The 18,833-nt window shown below is 36.7% G+C and overlaps 1 pseudogene; it reads left to right on the plus strand.

Moving 5' to 3' along the window:
* Nucleotides 1–10,781: 10,781 nt before the first annotated feature.
* Nucleotides 10,782–10,878, plus strand: LOC120223174 (annotated as a pseudogene).
* Nucleotides 10,879–18,833: the final 7,955 nt, after the last annotated feature.

The following is an 18,833-nucleotide window of genomic DNA, read 5'->3' on the forward strand; positions in this document are numbered from 1 at the left end:
CTCCATTTTATTATGTACCTCATTTATAGCATTTTTAAATTCATCACAACTATTTTTAAGCTCCATAGTCTTTGTAGCAATAGTTTGTCTGATGTATTTCATGCCTTTTTCAAGCCCAGCGATTAGTTTTATGACTGTTGTTCTGAATTCTTGTTCAGTTATGTTGTTTATATCTATTTTGAGCAGTTCTTTAGCTGTCACTTCTTCCTGGAATTTCTTTAGAGGAGAGTTCTTCTGTTGTGTCATTTTGGCTAGCTTTCTGTCTCCTGTTAATTTGAGAAGCTTGTTATGTGCTCTGCATCTTGAGTACTGCTGTATGAAAGAAGGCTCATTGACTGTCCAGGTCCTGTCAGGAAGTGTTCTCTGAATGGTGTCTCTTGGTCTCTATTATTGAGACTTTGGTTATTTTATTTCCCTACTGAGAGTGGCATTTGGGACTCTCTACCATGTGTACTTTGGCTTATTTCTTGAGGTAGCCTTAGAAAGGAAAACAAACACACAGGGAACACAGGCACACAAACACAGACAAATCCAACAAACAAGCAAACTGAAATGGAAAAAGAAAAAAAGAAAAGAAAAAAGAGAAAGTGAAAAAGAAAAAAAACATGAAAAGACAAAGGACAGTTTAAAAGCATAAAATCAGAATTCCCAGCTACAAATAAACAGCACGGTGTATACAGTGCTGATGGAAGAGCATATACAAAGAGTGAAATGACAGGGGTGGGGAGAAAGGGAAATTGGACAAAGACCAGGCAGAGAGGCTAAGAGGCTTAATTCAGAGAGAGAAAGAAGAGAATATGGAAGAGGTGAAGAGAAAGAAAGGAAGATAATGTGACTCAGAGAAACTATATAGTCTGATTATTCCAGAGAGAGAGAGAGAGAAAGGTAGTGGTGGAGGTGTAGAATATACATCTAGAGAATGGATTAAATGTGACTGTTTAAGCAAACCAATGATCAGAGTGCCCAGTCCAGCAGAGGGGAGGGATACCCATGAGACAAGGGAAAGCATATATGAATAGAAAGAATTGATCTAGAATTAATCTTGGCAGTGCATTCATGTTGGTCTTGCCCCGGGCTGCGTTAAAAAAAAAAAAAGCCTCCTTCTAGGGAGGATAGGTATGGTTGGTACAGGCAGGTCTTAGCCTCCACTGCATCTCACAGGTTGCTCTCTGAGGCCCTGCTTTGGTGGTTGTGGGGAGAAAAATGGAGGTGCCCCAGTCCCTTCTCAAACCAAGCATTGGAAATCACTCTTGGGCATGATCTCCCTGTGCCGCAGGTGTAGCCAAGGTGGGCCGTGTTCTATGTCACAAGCTCCACCTCATTTCCAGGTCTAAGTGCATGTGCTTTATTGATACCACCCGAGATATAATCCCACAGGCAGGGCTGCTTCCCAGCAGGGGATCCAGCTGGGAGAGCAGCCGATAGCTTCATTTTAATACAAACTCTCTCAAAGACTAAAACAATAAGGAACTTTCCCTAATTTGTATAACGCTTCTAGTATTGCTTTATATGTCAACACACAGGGACTGTAAAGGAGAACACAAAACAGTTCTGACTCACAAATACTGATACAAAAATGTTTAATCTAAATGTTAGTCAAACAATCAGTAATATCTAAATAAACCAATATGTAATGGTCAGATTGGCTTTGATTCAGGATCTAAAAGCAGTTATGCATCAGAAAATTTGAAAATATATTTTACTACATTTAACAGATTTTAAAAGAGAAATACAAACATCTCAATAGAAAAGGCCTTAAAGGCAAGGAAAAAAAGCCTCTGTTTTGTAACCCTGACCTCTAAAAGGACCTAGAAATAACACCAGCCTAATGAGAATGAGCACATCTACTAATCCAGATCTTTCTTGCTAAATAACATTCCACACTCAAAACCATTAAAGAAAAAAAGTATCAGAGTTCTTTGTGGAAATGTCTGATCCAGGACCATAATAGAGAAAGCACAAATTGAACCTACAACATTCTGTTGTGTCAGAAAATAGGGAAGAATTTAAATACGGAGGAAAACTTCAAGATGGTACAGGGACCAATTTGACAGGCTCCCTTTGGTCAAGTCTAAGGAAATCCAAACATAAAAATGAATAACAGATTATAAAATCTATTACTATAAAAATCTATAAAAAGTTCAAAAATCTGTAGTAATACTGTCACTCTATATGATAAATATATATTTGGTCTGAGTCTCATTTCTAGCCCAGAGCCTCTGAAACCCTTGGAATTTCCTCCTTGGTGGGGGAGATAAGGTCTTTTGTTATGTTAATGTATTATGGTTTCATCACATAAGGACGGAAGTTGATTGCCAGGATGAAAAATCCTATGATTGGAGCGTTGGAATTGTCAGTTCCACCCTTTGACTTTCAGGAAGGAGAGAAGGGATGAAAGTTAAATAGATTGCCAGTGGGCAATGATTTCATCAATTGTAAGCATCTCATAAAACCTCCATGAAAACCCAAAAGGATGGGTTAGAAGAGTTTCTGATCAATTTGAGGACAGTGGCATCCATGGAGAGGACATGAAATTTCCATGCCTTTTCCCCATTCCTTGCTTTATGCAAGTCTTTCCTCTGGCTTTGCTTGGGTTGTATCCCTTTATAATTCACTGATGATCTAGTAAGTAAAATGTTCCTCTGAGTTCTGTGAGCTGTTCTAACAAAATAATTGGACCTGAGGAGGAGGATGGGAATCTCTTATCCATAGCCAATACATCAGAAGCACAGATAATAATCTGGTTTTGCCATTAGGATCTGAAGTAGAGGGGATTGAGGAGAATCTTATGGGACTGAACCATCAACCTTTGGAATATGATGCTGTCTCCCGTTAGATAGTGTCAGAATTGAGTTGAATTGTAGGACACCTAGCTGGTGTCAGAGAATCCCTTATTGGTGGGGGAAACTCCTCCCTACCAAGAACTGGAATTGCAATTTGGACTTTTTATTTTTAACTATTAAATAAACAAATTGCTTTATAGTGAGAATACCAACTAAAATGAAGTGAAATCAGCAAATGGTAATTTTGTAACCATCATGTGTTAACAAGGCTACATTTCTAATTTCTAGAGGCCACTTACATTCCTGGACTGATAGTCTCTTTCTCCATCTCAGAGTCCATGGCATCCTCTTCAAATCTCTCTCTGGGGTTGACCCTCCTGTCTTCCTTTTATGAGAACCCTGTGATTACATTGGGCTACCCAGGTGATCCAGGATAATCTCCCCATCTCAAGATCTTTGTGTTTACCAATCTACATCATCCCTTTTGCCATGTAAGGTAACATATTTACAGGTTATGGGAATTAATGTGTAGACATCTGGGGCTAGGGGCATTATGCTGCCTATCCCAAAGGGAATATAGGAATTCATTACATTATTTCCGTAAGTCATGAATTCCTTCAAAATCCAAATTCTATTTTGAGGAGCAGCAGTGTTGAGGCCAAAGGACTTCAAGTCCCAAGAGGCCAGGCTGCAGAGCAACAAAGATGTCTCCATGGGGCCAACCTGGTTGGCTATAAGTGCATGACTCTGAACTGGGAGAGATAAAACAAGCCTCACAGGCACGGATGGGAGGGATCCCCTTCTGCAATGAGACAAAGGGATGAACAAGAGAAGTTGAGGAAGCATAGGTCGGTATTTGGACAAGAGAAAAACCATGGACTGGGACAGAGACAGATCCAATCTCTCACTGTAGGGCTTTCTCTGGACTGAGGTGGGCTGCCCATAATGTGCACCTGGGGATGGGGGAAGCCAGCCCTGGGATGAGTAACTAATTCAGAGATGCAGTCCCCAGTGGGAGAAAGCAATCCCCTCTCTGGAGTGCTGTGGGAAGAAGGTATGTAACCATTCAAAGTACAGAGACTGCCTGCGCCCTCTAGCCAGAGACTGTGTATCAGCGGCCCCTATTTGCACTTCCCTGGAACTGGGGCACATGGAGAGGGACCTTTTAAGACCTCAGGGTTTAAATCTCAGCCGAGCACCAGGGAGGCATGAGAGTCAGCAGAGTGGGACAAACTACCTTGTTCACACCTAGAGCACAGAGAGGGCGGCCTGAGCAGAGTGGTTTGGAACATCTGGTCCGTGGAGGAGAGACTGGGGTGTCATCAGTTTTTTCCCCATCACCAACAAGGTGGGGCCTGAGAGAACTGAGAGCTGGCCCACAGTGAAGGCAGGACCCCCTTACACCAAACCACGCCCCTTGCCCTGGTAACTGGGTATCTCCTACCTACTGGTAGGTAGTAACTAAGTTGGTTTACAAATCATTTTTTTCCAGTTTTTTTTGAATGTATAATCAACCAATAATGTAAGCTATTTAATTTTTTAATGTTTATTATTTTTGAGAGAAAGACAAAACGTGAGCAGGGGAGGGGCAGAGAGAGAGGGAGACACAGAATCTAAAGCAGGCTCCAGGCTCTGAGCTGTCACCACAGAACCTTGATGCAGGGCTTGAACTCATGACTGTGACATTATGACCTGAGAGGAAGTCGGACACTTAACTGACTGAGTCACCCAGGTGCCCCCAAATAATGTAAGCTATGTAAAGTGTACAGCATGATGATTTGACCTTCATATGTATTGTAAAAGGATTTCCCCACTATCTACTTAATTAACACATCTGTCACCTCAAGTATTTACTGCATGTGTTATCCATTCATCTCTGGGTGAGATCCTTTAAATTCTCTCTCAGCAAATTTCACTTATGCACTATAGTGTTATGAGCTGTAGTCACCATGTTACTCATTAGATCCTCAGACCTTATTTATTGTTCATCATAACTGAATGTTTGTAGCTTTTTATCCACCTCTCCCCTTTCCTGAAGTCCCTAGCAACCATTTTTCTACTCTCCATTTATGTGAGATTGACCTTTCATGGAAAAAAAAATTCTCCATAGGGGTGCAGGGTGGCTCGGTTAGTTAAATGTCTAACTTTGGCTCATGTCATGATCTTGGAGTTCATGGGTTTGAGCCCCACATTGGGCTTTGTAATGACAGCTCAGAGACTTGAGCTTCAGATTCTGTTTTCCTCTCTCTCTCTCTTTCTCTCTCTCTCCCCCTTCTCATGCTTTGTCTCTGTCTTAAAAATAAATACAAACATTTTTTTAAAAATTCTGTATATAAGTAATGCCATGCAGTATTTGTCTTTCTTTGTCTGGCTTATGTCCTTAGCATAATGCCCTTGAGTTTCATCCATGTTGTCCCCAATGATTTTTTTCTTTTTAAAGGCTGAATAATATTCCAGTGTGTGTGTGTGTGTGTGTGTGTGTGTGTGTGTGTGTGTATAATCACATGTTTTTATTCATTCATTTGTTGATGGACCCTTAGGTTGGTTCTATACCTTGACTGTTGTGAATACTTCTTCTGTGAACATGGCAAAATAGATATCTCTTTAAGAGGGTAATTTTATTTCCTTTGGATGTGTATCATGAAATGGAATTGTTGGATCTTCTTGTAGTTTTGTATTTAATTTCTTGAATCTCTATACCAATTTTATGTAGTGACTTTACCACTTTACATTACGACCAAGGGGGTAAAGGGTTTCCTTTTCTTCACTTACTCACCACTATTTGCTTTATTGTCTTTTTAGTAATAGACATCCTAGGGGCGCCTGGGTGGCTTAGTCGGTTAAGCGTCCGACTTTCGCTTGGGTCATGATCTCGCGGTTCGTGGGTTCGAGCCCCGCGTCGGGCTCTGTGCTGACTGCCAGCTCGGAGCCTGGAGCCTGTTTCAGTCTGTGACTCCCTCTCTCTCTGACCCTCCCCTGCTCACGCTCTCTCTCTCTCTCCTAGCAATAAATAAAAATAAATAAATAAATACATTTATAGTAATAGACATCCTAGCAGGTGTGAGGTAATAGCTCCTTGTGGTTGTGATTTGCATCTTCCTGATAATTAATGATGGTAATCACCTTTCCATGTGTCTGTTGGCAATTTGTATGTCTTCTTTGGATAAATGTCCATTGAGATTCTTTGTTTATTTTTAATATTTTTTCTGTGGAGTTGTGTTTCTTTTATATTTTGCATATTCTTATCAGATAGGTGACTTGCAAATATTTTTCCAATTCCTTAAGTTGCCTTTCATTTTATTTATGGTTTCCTTTGCCATACAGAGATATTTTAGCTTGATATAGTTCTACTTACTTTTGCTTTTCTTGACTTTGCTTTTCATGTTATAACTCATTTTTGAAAATCACTGGTATGTATAATAGTAGTTGTTGGTCTGTGTTTTGCTTCAGACAGATCAGGATTCAAATTGTTTGCAGTACATTACAGTAAAATGTGCTGCTATATTCCTTGCAGTACATTAATTTGCTGATCCTAATATTAAAAATACTATTTAAATTTTGAAAAAATATCTTTTAATGCTCTGTTTTATCATGTATCACAAGTTAATTAAAGCAACTATTTTAAATAGTTTTGACAGAGAATAAATAAAGCATATAAAGCATGTAAATTTGATACAGTGTATGAATATACCAAGTATTCAATAATTATTATCTGTTGTTTATTTTCATCATTTTTAATTTTGTCCTCTTTTAAAAATTATAAGATTTCAAGTATTATTTTCCTATTTCTCTACCTGCCAAAAAGAATCAATTGTCATACATACTAATAAACATAGGTCATGAATTTAATCATATGCCACACCTTTGATTAATTTGGGGTGAAGTTCTGTTTTACACTCTATGGCTTACTTCATTCTGATACATGAACTAAAGGATTTCCAAAGCAAAATATCTTAAAGTAATACAAAGGGGCCATCTCCACATGGGCCTAATTTGTAAATTATTTGTCCTTAATCACTTCTTCTAGACAGCTAACATAATAAAAAAAGGTTATATACACCCAATATAAACAATAATTTTTTTAATGTTTTATTTATTTCTGAGAGAGAGAGAACATGAACAGGGGAGGATCAGAGAGAGAGGGAGACACAGAATCTGAAACAGGCTCCAGGCTCTGAGCTGGCTGTCAGCACAGAGCCTGACGCGGGGCTCGAACCCACGAACCCTGAGATCATGACCTGAGCCGAAGTCGGACGCTCAACTGACTGAGCCACCCAGGCGCCCCACATATATTTTTGATGTTATTTTAATAGATATTTGTGATATTAGGAATATATATTCTGAAATTGATATACGTTGTTGATTGATGTTGTGGGGAATAATGACAATTTTATTTAATGACCTCACCTCTTTTACCACTCTACTGTAATCAGAGAACAAAGGTATAGTTCCTGAGAACAAAACTCAGTGTTGGAAAGAAATAATTGAAAGTGCCTTCTTTCATTCAGGTGACAAACTTTGGCCTGGCTCCATGCCTTATTTATTTATCTGTCTTAGAATTGTAATTCAAAAAGTGGTTGTCACAGAGCAAATTAACACATTTATGGAACTGAAAAATCAAGTCAGAGGTTTTTTTTTCTGCCAGAAAGTTAGCCCCATTTGGCTGGTTGGTTTGACATAAGGACTAGCTTTGCCAGTCTAGGGTTTTAATGAAAATATATTTAATGCTAATATAAAAGTATTTTCTTAAGTTTATTTTTGAGAGAGAAAGTGTGTGCCTGTGTGCACGTGCATAAGCAGGGGAGGGTCAGAGAGAGAGAGAGAGAACCTAACCAGGCTGGGGAAGGGCAGAAAGAGAGGGAGAGAGAATCCTAAGCAGACTCCATATTATCAGCTCAAACCCTGATGTTGGGGTCAAACTCACGAACCGTGAGATCATGACCTGAGCCGACATCAAGAGTCAGATGCTTAACCTACTTAACTACCCAGGCACCCCTAAAGCAAAAGTATTAAAAATGTATACTGAGAAAATAGTATTAATATTAACAAGATTTTTAGTTTTCTTAATACTTTTTGCATATGGAGAATTCAGTGAAATGCCTCTAAGTGAAAAAACAGTTGTAGTTATTTGATAAGTCTTAGTAAATAAAGCCTCTTTCACACACCTTCCAAAACAGAAAGTGAGCGACTTTAATAACTATATTACAGTCCTTTGGCAAGTCAAGTGGTTTCTAATTCTTTGCTTTCAACAAAATTGAAAGAGGACTTAATCAAGTTGATAGATCATTAAAATTAATTTTTGGTGACAAATCACTATGTAATCTTTGTCATAAAACTAAGAAGGCAACTGAGTGACATTGTTATAACAAAACCACTTTCATTCTCATGTACTTTTTTATGTGAACAAGATTTCTCAGTGATTGAATCTATAGAAACAAACAAACAAACAAAAAAGAAATGGAAGTGAAATGGAACCCTGTCTTATTCAAACAAATGTTAGCACTTACCCGTGGATATATGAGCTAACAGTACAGGAGAAGAGGAAGAGGTATCCATCCATTAAGGGATATACTTTTGGAAGCTTTGGGGTCTTTACACACTTTACATTTAATATTTGTTTCTAAAAATTTTTAACATACGGAATATTAATTATAATTCAATCTATAAAAATATGTACACTTAGAGCATTATGGTCACAAGGCATTTTAAAAATCAGTTTTTCTGTATATGTACATTTTTGTTACAGAGAAGGATGAAGAATGATAGGATAATCAATAAAAAAAACCTCCAAACATACATACATTTTATATTAGGGGAAAACTCTGTTGGCGAAAATAGATGGGCAATAGATTCAAAGGGCAAAGGAACAATATAAAATTTCTGTCTTTTAAAGGGGATCTAATTTAGTTATTTTGTCAGTGGATAAATGGTGGTAACAAATTACTGAAGTATTTAAAGTTTGCTGGATATGTTTATATGAGTAATATAAGAGTTTTATTTTAAAATGTCAGTATTTACAATATCCCAGAAATTTCATCCTCTGCAGCTACCTAAATTTGTGATGAGAATGTTTAGAGAACTTTGAAATGTGTATGGGTGAGAGGAAGACAGGGAGATATATAGTTTAAAAAATTATTTAGAGAGTATTCAAAATTTTGAAAACCATTGACTTAGAGCAAATGTGTAATTATGTAGCTATAATTTGTCACTATTTAATCAGCTTCTCAAATCCAAGTGACCTGAAACAATCCAATCTCCCTTGTTTTCAATGTATACATAAAGAGATGATATAATTTACAGGATAAATCCTAATCTGTAGCACTATGGAGAAATATATACGTAAATTTACCTATATTGGGAAAAATTACGAAACACTGGAAGACTCTTAGAAATATGGTTTTTCTTTATAAAAACAACTGTTGGAGTTGTTAGCACACCTCTAAAGGATTCATTCAGGTAATATCAGTGGTAACAGATTTGAACCATGCACACCAGTTGATCTTGAAGATCTTGGTGTCCAGGAGTATAAGAGAATGCCAGTGTGTCTCTGTGCAAATTACCAAGCTAACGCTATATACTCTCCCTTCACATAGCTGCCATTACGGTAGACCGTCGTCGTTGGAGTTTTTAATTTTTTCCTTCCCACGTGGAGCCAGCACTGGCTGTGCTTCATCCTCCTACCTGTGTAATCCACTCTGGAGGCACATAAGTTGTTGAAGGAGCACCATTATTCTTTGTTAGAACACCAAATTCAGCTGTACGGCACTTAGGAATATATGGTGCCAGTAGAGTTAACGTACTTACTGAAGTGTCCTGGTTAATCAGGAAGTAACTGACTTGACTATGTAAATCGGGCCAAATAACTGTTAATTATTTGCAGTGATTCTTCTAAGTATTTGTAAGAATCTTAAAGCTAAGTAAAACTTGGCTTTATCTCTTTATAAAGCCAGAACTTGCTGTTTCAAAACCAGAGATCAAGCTAGGTTCATTTTTGGTTTTGCCAAGGCTATGAGCCTCTCATTGAAGTTGCCTGAAAGGTTCAGTCAAATTGGCTCTACACCAAATAAAACGCAGTGTGCTCTGTACAGTTTTGACCCAGAATCAGGTGAATCTCAGCAGTTTTGGCTGAGCTACATTGTAAAATTTTGGATTTGTTCAAACTTGACACTTCCTGGGAACCCATTCAAACTGAAACCGGAAAAAGTTTTTGCACAAACCCTGTCCTAGCCCCGTCTGCCAAGTTTCCCACTGCTCTAATGTTAGTCTACCTTCTGTATATTCGCATTGAGGGCAAACGGAAATATCCTCATGAATCTCTCATGAGGGATCTTGGTTGAAACAATCTAGACATTCTCCTTTCGCCACCTTGTCCCAAAATACAGAGGCTGTTTTCTGCGTTAGTCAGTATTAAAATATGTATGTTTTCCAATAATGGGGTCATCTTCAAAGGGTTAAATTTCTAAAATATGACTGTATTTAAGGTCAAAGGAAGAAAATGCTACTCAGACAAGTAGGCTGTTTATTCAGAGTTGCAACCTTGTGGCAAAAGGTGATGACCAATTTAAAAATGTAAGACTTCCTTCAGCCTGCAAAAAATGGTTTCTTACAGCCCCGTCAAATTTCTCATGAGCACAGTGACATAGGGAAAGTGTCGTTGAGAAATTATATAATGAATGCGGCTTCACCAGCAGATGAATTTAATATTATCAAATTGCTCAGTGTTTGGAGGTCAGACTGACAGCTTCATATTTGATGCTGATAAGTAGTCATCCTGCCTGTCTAACTGCCTTGCTAGACAATGTGTTTCATAGCCCTGCTCTAAATACTATCAATAACATAGTGCATTCTCGGAAAGAAGCTCTTGCTTTNCCAGGCTCTGAGCTGGCTGTCAGCACAGAGCCTGACGCGGGGCTCGAACCCACGAACCGTGAGATCATGACCTGAGCTGAAGTCGGACGCTTAACCGACTGAGCCACTCAGGCGCCCCTAAACAATAATGTTTAAAACTTCATTTTACTTTGGAACGATACAGAGAAGATTAGCATGGCTCCTGCGCAAGGATGACACGCAAAGTCGTGAAGCGTTCCATATTTTTAAGCATTTCAGAGGAAGGGATGTGCTCTCATTTGTGATTTCCAATTCAGTGCTAAAACTTCATTTTACTTCCTAATATTCTCCCCAGTGGCACCTAAGTATGTATGATATTCAGATCTCAAACGTAAAGAAAAAATGATTGCTGGTAATCCAAACTCGATCTATTGTCCATATCAGTGACTTAAAACATTCTAAATGATAGCAGGGAAGACTTAAGTTAGTTACTAAAGCAAAACTTCTTGTTTCCTTTCATAAGTTGGATAATTTTGAAATATAAACTCCAGAGAGTGTTTGTGTTTCCATGTTGATAGTGTTTTTTTTTTTTGTATTGCCTTATTGTACTTTCAAAATCAAATATTTAAGCCTCAAAGAAGTAAATATTGATACTCTTACAACGTATTAACAAAGTTTTATTTTAAATGTAAAACTACAAAAGTGTAACTCTTATCTCAATGTTTTATGACTCAAAAGTACAAAGAATTTCATTTTACATGTAGATTTATTTCATAAAGCACTATTTCCTTTTCATTTATTTATTTTTTGTTTCCACTAAACAGTTTTAGCTCCATGTGAATTTCCCAGGTGATTCATGGGATACTGTGTTGCTGATAGCATATTAGTTCATTAATACTAATATTAAAAAACAGAACTGTATTGGAGAACTTGAGTGGCTCAGTTGGTTGAGTGTCCATCTCTTTATTTCAGCTCAGGTCATGATCCCTGGGTCATGGGATCAAACCCCACATGGACTCTGTGGTGCTGAGCATGGATCCTGCTTAAGATTCATTCTCTGTCTCTCTGTCTCTGTCTCTGTCTCTCTCTCCACCCCCCCACCCTTGCATGCTCTTTCTGTCTAACAAATTTAAAAAAAAAAACAAAAAACCAGAACTGTGTTTTACTAAAATATTTTATGGTAAAATTCTACTTGCCTGCTCTTTGAGATGACCCTAAATTGTGGAGTGAGAGTCACATAATGACATGTTTTAGTGGCCTCTAGTTTATTCCAATGTCAATGGGCTGTCGCTAGCCTATTCAGCTTCAAGGCAAGAGATGCACAATGGCTTGCTTAATGTTGAAAATCATAAAGATCTTGAATAGCCACTCAAGGTAATAACTGGTTCCTCAAAATAATAACATTCATTTTTGTTCTGCAGTTGCCACATGGAATAGTCAAGAATCACTTATGCTCCATGAAAATGTTATTTAGAATATTCACTTCTGCTTGGCTCATTTACCATGTATTTTATATATAAAATTAATAGACGTTAAGGATAAAATGTCTTCCAAAAGTTGTAAGAACTAATTCCTGGTTATAAGTCACTAGCACACATCGATAAAAATAGAAGACACAGCATATCTAGTAGTTTGGTTTGTTATGCTTAGTTCATGAGCAAAATAAGCTGAATACTGTCTTACTTTAAGTTGACCATTATTATTAAAAGACCAAGCATATTTAGAATTAACTACTATTGTATAATGCTTTAGGATTGGCAATTTTTTTTTCTGTGGATTGTATTAGTTGTTCTTCATAACACCCTGTGAAACATTGGTCTTACAAAAATGATAAATGACTCAAGCACATAAGTTATTTATCAATGCCTTACATGTTTTTCTCACAACTGACTTACTAGTTAACTACCATTATTTGTATACATTATAGGCTTTAAAAGGTTAAATCACTTTCCCAAACCTTATGTGAGTAAGTGGCAGGTATAGAGCTTGAACTCTGGTCTAGCTGATTTCAAAACTATACCCTGAACCAAAATTACCAAAGAAATTTATATAATTGCATTGAAAGAAGACTTCATTGTGGTATGGCTAAGTATGAATGTTTAGGAAAGTGTAATGTGGAAGAAAAAATAATCATTGTTGCTTCAAAGGTAAGCTCTCACCAGGACCAATGAAGTTAAATGTGAAATAAGTTTCAGCTTGGTATAGCTTTAGAATATTCTAATGACTAGTGCTTGTCAACAATAAATGAGGCTGCTTTTTTTTTCCGATATTTTTTACTGTGGTGAAACACACATAAAACTTAGCATTTGAACCATTGTTAAGTATACAATTCAGTGGTTTTAGGTGCAGTCATACTTTACAACCATCACTGTCTTCCATCTTATCTCCATAGCTCTTTTCATCTTGTACAAACCAAAACTCCATACAATTAAACAGTTAACACTCTGATTCCTCCTTTCCCCCAGCCACTGGCATGTACCATTCTACTTTCTGTCTCTATGATTTTGATCTCTCAGGCTGTATATGGAATCATATATGACTGTGTAGTATTTGCTTTCATGACTGGCTTTTTTCACTTTGCGTATGTCCTCGAGGGTCATCCATGTTGTAGCGTGTGTCAGAATTTTCTTCCTCTTTGAGACTGAGTAGTATTTCACTGTATGTATAGTCGACATTTTTCTTATCTACTCACCTGTTGATGTTCACTTGTGTTGCTTCTACATTTTAGCTATTGTGAATAATACTGTTGTGAATGTGAGTGTATAAATGTCTTTGGGGCCCAACTTTCAATTTTAGGGGGTATATACCCAGAAGTGGAGTTTATGGATTATATGATTCTGTTTTCAATTTTTTGAGCAACTCTCTTAGGGGTTGTGCCCATTTTACATTCCCACCCGCAGTGCACAAGGGTTCCAATTCCTTCACATCTTCACCAACACTTGTTATTATCTTTTTTTATAGTAATGAATCAGGCTTTGTTTGGAAGTGTGTTAAGTCATATCTCAGGGATAAAAGAGAAGCGATTTATGTGACTGATGTGATTCAGACCATAATCCTTGAATGGCTTTTAAATATTAGATTCTATGTTGTATATATACTCCCATTGAATTAATCACTACTGGGCATGATGAAATAAATCAACTACAAAAAGTAAATGACTATGGATGGCATGTTCAGGTTTCCACTAAATATCCCTCAAATTCCATAGTAGATAGTTATGATTAAAGGAGCTCTTCTAATAATTAAATATAATTGTTATGCTTTTATCTCTTCTCACCTGTAAAAGATATAAGATATTCCTGAGAACATAAAACTCAAAGGATAGGTACTTAAAGGCAGGAAGAGAGAATGAAGACACCTGCTGGAATGTCCCAAGTGCCCTACCATCACTAAATACTACAGATGACAGATGTGCATTATACAGTGTGTAGCCAAACTGTGCTTTACAGACAGAGAGAAGATGTTCGTACTGAGCTCTGTCAGTAATAAGTAAAGAACATATTAATACTTTAGGTTTCTTCCTCACATTATTGCAGTTAGAAGTATGCTAAGGACAGTTTTACTATTATGTTACTTCTGTCATTGTTGCTTGATTTGAAATAACATCTTTGTGATTCTGTGTATTTCTAACTCCAGTGTGTGTGAGAGACTTTTGCGTTTAATAGCCTTTTCTTGTTATTTCTGTTTTTTGAGAGATATATTAAACATCATACTCTTTTGGCAGTAAGATCAAGATGTTTTACATCCAAGAATATAAATATCTCTAAATTGCTTTTAGTTTCCCTATTTTCTTGGGGCTTTTGTTATTACTTCTCAGGACTGTTAGTTTTCTGTCTTCTAAATTTTAATATTTGAATGGAGTCATGCTCCAATTTGCTATTTTGAATTACTGTTTTTCTTTTATTACACAAGTAATACACTTACTTAGTAAATAATTCAAGGAGCTCTGAGTACAAAAAAGAGCAAAGTTCTTCCACCAAGGCCCCTTCCATCTCCACAGAGCTCACCTATTTTTGCTTCTCCTGGTAGTCACCTTTATGTCCACCTTAATAATATATTTTCACCCTAATTTGTTGTTAGACCAACTACAAGCTATAGGTAATAGGAAATCACTATTAGAAGAGATGACAGTCTTTGCTCGAGTTATTCTCACCTCACCTCCCACTTCCTCACCTTTTCCTTCTACTGCCAATATTTGATAGAATTTTAGTCCATTACCTCCATTGATACTTATTATATTATTAATATATTTAAATTTTTATTTCCTTATCTGGCAGTTTTAAAGCATATACTTTGTCCAGTTTATACATTCAGGATTTAATATGCTTCAGTGTCCTTCCAGTACAGTCTGCCTCTGAAATTTTTCCATTTTTCAATAATTATTTTAGAATCATAAAAGTTTACAGAAATGGCATTATATTGCTTATTCTCCTTTGCATGCATATCAATCTAAAAACTGAAAACCAGAACCAGTAAAATAAAAATGTGCATTTCCAAACATTATTAATAGATACCAGGTACTACCTGCAGATACGTGGAGAAAGAAAGACCAGGCAACTCAAAGATGAATATTCTAGATCCCAAGATAAAATAAGTTTTTTCTTCTTTTTTTTTTTTTTACATTTAGATGTTTTCTAAAAATCATATCACACTTTTTTTCCCATGAGGACCATGTCTTTTCAGTCCTATTATATTCCTGCTTTTCCTGGAGATTTTCATCATATATTTTCCTTCCTTTTCTGCAAAAGAATAATACGCCTTTACACATCACTAACATCATCTTATTGCTTCATCATACACCTGATTAAAACAAACTCGCAATCCTTTTGAAGTTACACTTCCAAGAATCCTCTGCCTCTCTCTCTATGTGGACTCTCTGGATGGTATTGTGCAACCAAACCTGCTCTACTGTTTCTGGTGTCCCATGTACCCTTCTCTCTTGGATAGTGTTTCTATGAATAATAATAAACAAGTAAATGTTTTCCACGAAAAATGTTTGGAAGATAAATATCATGAGTTTTGCATACCCCAAAATGCATTTGACCCTATGATCTAGACTAGTATCTTGACCACATGTATTTGCTAGATTGAAAATGTATTTTCCTCGTTGCTTGTTGCAGATGTCAACTTGACTTTTATTTCATGAGTGTCCTATTTTTGTTTTCTTTCCTTTCTGGAAACTTCTGTAACCAAATCGGGGCCACTTTTACTACAGTGTAGAGAATGGACTTGGGTAGACAGAGACAGAGTGGACTCTGAGACAGCAGCTAGGAGGTCATTGAAGTAGGTTAGATGAAAGGTTATGTTGGTTTGAACTTGGTGACTAGGGAAAATGGAAAGAAGTAGATGGATTCTCGAAGGATTTAGGATCTGTTGATGGACAGGACATGGGGAGCTAGAGAGAATAGTGTTAAGTACTAAGGTTTCTGGTCTTAAGGCACTGTAGGAACAGTGGTAACAGTGTCCGAAATGAGCGGGTGGGATGAAAGAGAAACAGGTGCCTGAAGAAAGGTCATGGTTTGGCTTTGAATGTGTTAAAATTCACTGGAGATACCTAAGAGGATATATAAAATTGGATTTATGAGTCTGGAGTGGAAAAAGAATGTCTAAACTGGAGATATAACTTTGTGAGTTATTTGCTTATAGGTAGTAATTGAAACTGAAAGGATAATAGATTTTCTAGGGAATGCAGATATTGGAAAGAGAAGACCCGAGGACCTGAGGAATGACACTATATTCTGCCAAGAGGGAACAAGGGGTCGTAAGAGGGGACCGATCACAGTGGCCAAAGTATTTGAAGGAAAAAAAGGGACATTTTTACACAAAGAAACAGAGAACTTGCTTCAGAATGAAAGATTGGTTAATACTGTGGACTCTTTGTGAAAGGACATGTAAAATGAAATGAATCTATGCATATTCAGTAGTGACATTATTGAAAGTTTATTTATTAAAATGATAGTCCCCAAAGCCAATATGGTGTGGGTTGATGAGTGATTGGAAAGGAAAGAGAGATGAACATTGAGAACTTTCCAGACAATTTGTCTGTGAAGAGACAGTCGTACTTGTGGTTGGAAGGAAAAATCATGGAGTGAGGATCTTTTATCTACCTTTTTTTCCCCCCTCCAAATGGAAGTGACCTGAGCATGAGTAAGAACAGTTAATATCTAGTTAGAACAGGTTGATACAAAAGAGAAAGAATATAGTTTATACTGGTAATCAGCAAACTTTTTCTTCAAATATTTTAGGCTTTGCAGCTACACGGTCTCTGCTACAGTTCTCAGCTCTGCCACTGTATTAGTAAAGCAACCACAGACAATACATAAATAATTGTTTTCCAGTAAAACTGTATTTATACACACAGATTTAAACTTTATGTATTTCTCACATGTTATAAAAACTTTTTCCAGTCATTAAAAAATGTAAAAGCCATTCTTTGCTCAGGCCCATACAAAATCAGTCAGACTTAGTCTCTAAAGTATAAGATACCTGACGAGGTAGCTGGGACTGGAATTTTCAAAGAAGGGATAGTAGTGGGGATTAGTTTTAAATTTAAGAGAAAGATTAAGTTCTAGCTTCACTGCTGAGTAGCTCTGTGACTATGGGAAAGTCACTTAGCTGTTCTGGGCCCAGCTTTCTCATGTGGCTAATAAATAGCCACTTCATAGCATGATAGTGAGAAATAATTGGGAGAGTGTATGTAATGTGCTTGGTTCAAGGATCAGCACACCAGTCAGTATCATATAATAGGCTGATATTTTCTTCTATATAAGTACTATTACAAATCTGTCTGAACTTGGGCATATTTGATCAACTATAAATCTTTCATAAGAAAAACCAAAGGTGATTTCCTGACTGATAATTAACTGTTGAGTTAATAGTAAGGAAAGAGAGTTTTGTTTAAAAATATAAATGAGGGGCATCTGGGTGGCTCATTGGTTGAGCATCCAACTTTGGCTAGGGCCATGATCTTGGGTCCACTCTGGCTCTGCCTACACAAGTCCATTCTCTACACTGTAGTAAAAGTGGCCTCCGATTTGGTTACAGAAGTTTCCAGAAAGGAAAGAAAACAAAAATAGGACACTCATGAAATAAAAGTCAAGTTGACATCTGCAACAAGCAACGAGGAAAATACATTTTCAATCTAGCAAATACATGTGGTCAAGATACTAGTCTAGATCATAGGGTCAAATACATTTTGGGGTATGCAAAACTCATGATATTTATCTTCCAAACATTTTTCGTGGAAAACATTTACTTGTTTATTATTATTCATAGAAACACTATCCAAGAGAGAAGGGTACATGGGACACCAGAAACAGTAGAGCAGGTTTGGTTGCACAATACCATCCAGAGAGTCCACATAGAGAGAGAGGCAGAGGATTCTTGGAAGAGTAACTTCAAAAGGATTGCGAGTTTGTTTTAATCAGGTGTATGATGAAGCAATAAGATGATGTTAGTGATGTGTAAAGGCGTATTATTCTTTTGCAGAAAAGGAAGGAAAATATATGATGAAAATCTCCAGGAAAAGCAGGAATATAATAGGACTGAAAAGACATGGTCCTCATGGGAAAAAAAGTGTGATATGATTTTTGGTCCGAGCCCAATATGAGGCTAGCTGCTGTCAGTGTGGAGTCTTCTTAGGACCTTCTGTCTCCCTTTCTCTCTGCCCCGCCCAGATTAAATTCTTCTCTGCTCACGCACTCTCTCTTTCTCAAAAATAATTAAAATTTTAAAAAATAATAAAAATATAATGAATGAATTTCAAAAAATAAACATAAGGAATTTATGAGAAGAAAATATGTAAGTATGTTTATATACAATCACATATTCATAGAGAAGATATAAATTGAGAATTTTTTTATTTTAAGGAAAAATATTCCTATTTTATTTTAAACATAATTATTGGATCTTCAGTGGTATATGGAGGCATGTCAAAATGTACATATGCATAAAACATATGTGTATGTTTTAATATATGTGCATTGTAAATATTCATAAATATATATACACTAGAAACATACATATATAAATATATGCACACATATGTAAATATATATGCAAATGCATATATTTTACTTAGATACATGACATTTTCTGAATATATGGTTAATAATTTAGAGCAGGGCTCAGCAAACAGTAAGACCCTTGCTCTGTTTTTATGCCCAGAAGCTAAAAATGGTTGTAACTTTGTTAAAGAGTTGTAAAAGGAAAAAAAAAAAACCC

Source organism: Hyaena hyaena, unplaced genomic scaffold (assembly GCF_003009895.1).
Source record: "Hyaena hyaena isolate Hyena2069 unplaced genomic scaffold, ASM300989v1 scaffold_970, whole genome shotgun sequence".
NCBI classification, from domain to species: domain Eukaryota; kingdom Metazoa; phylum Chordata; class Mammalia; order Carnivora; family Hyaenidae; genus Hyaena; species Hyaena hyaena.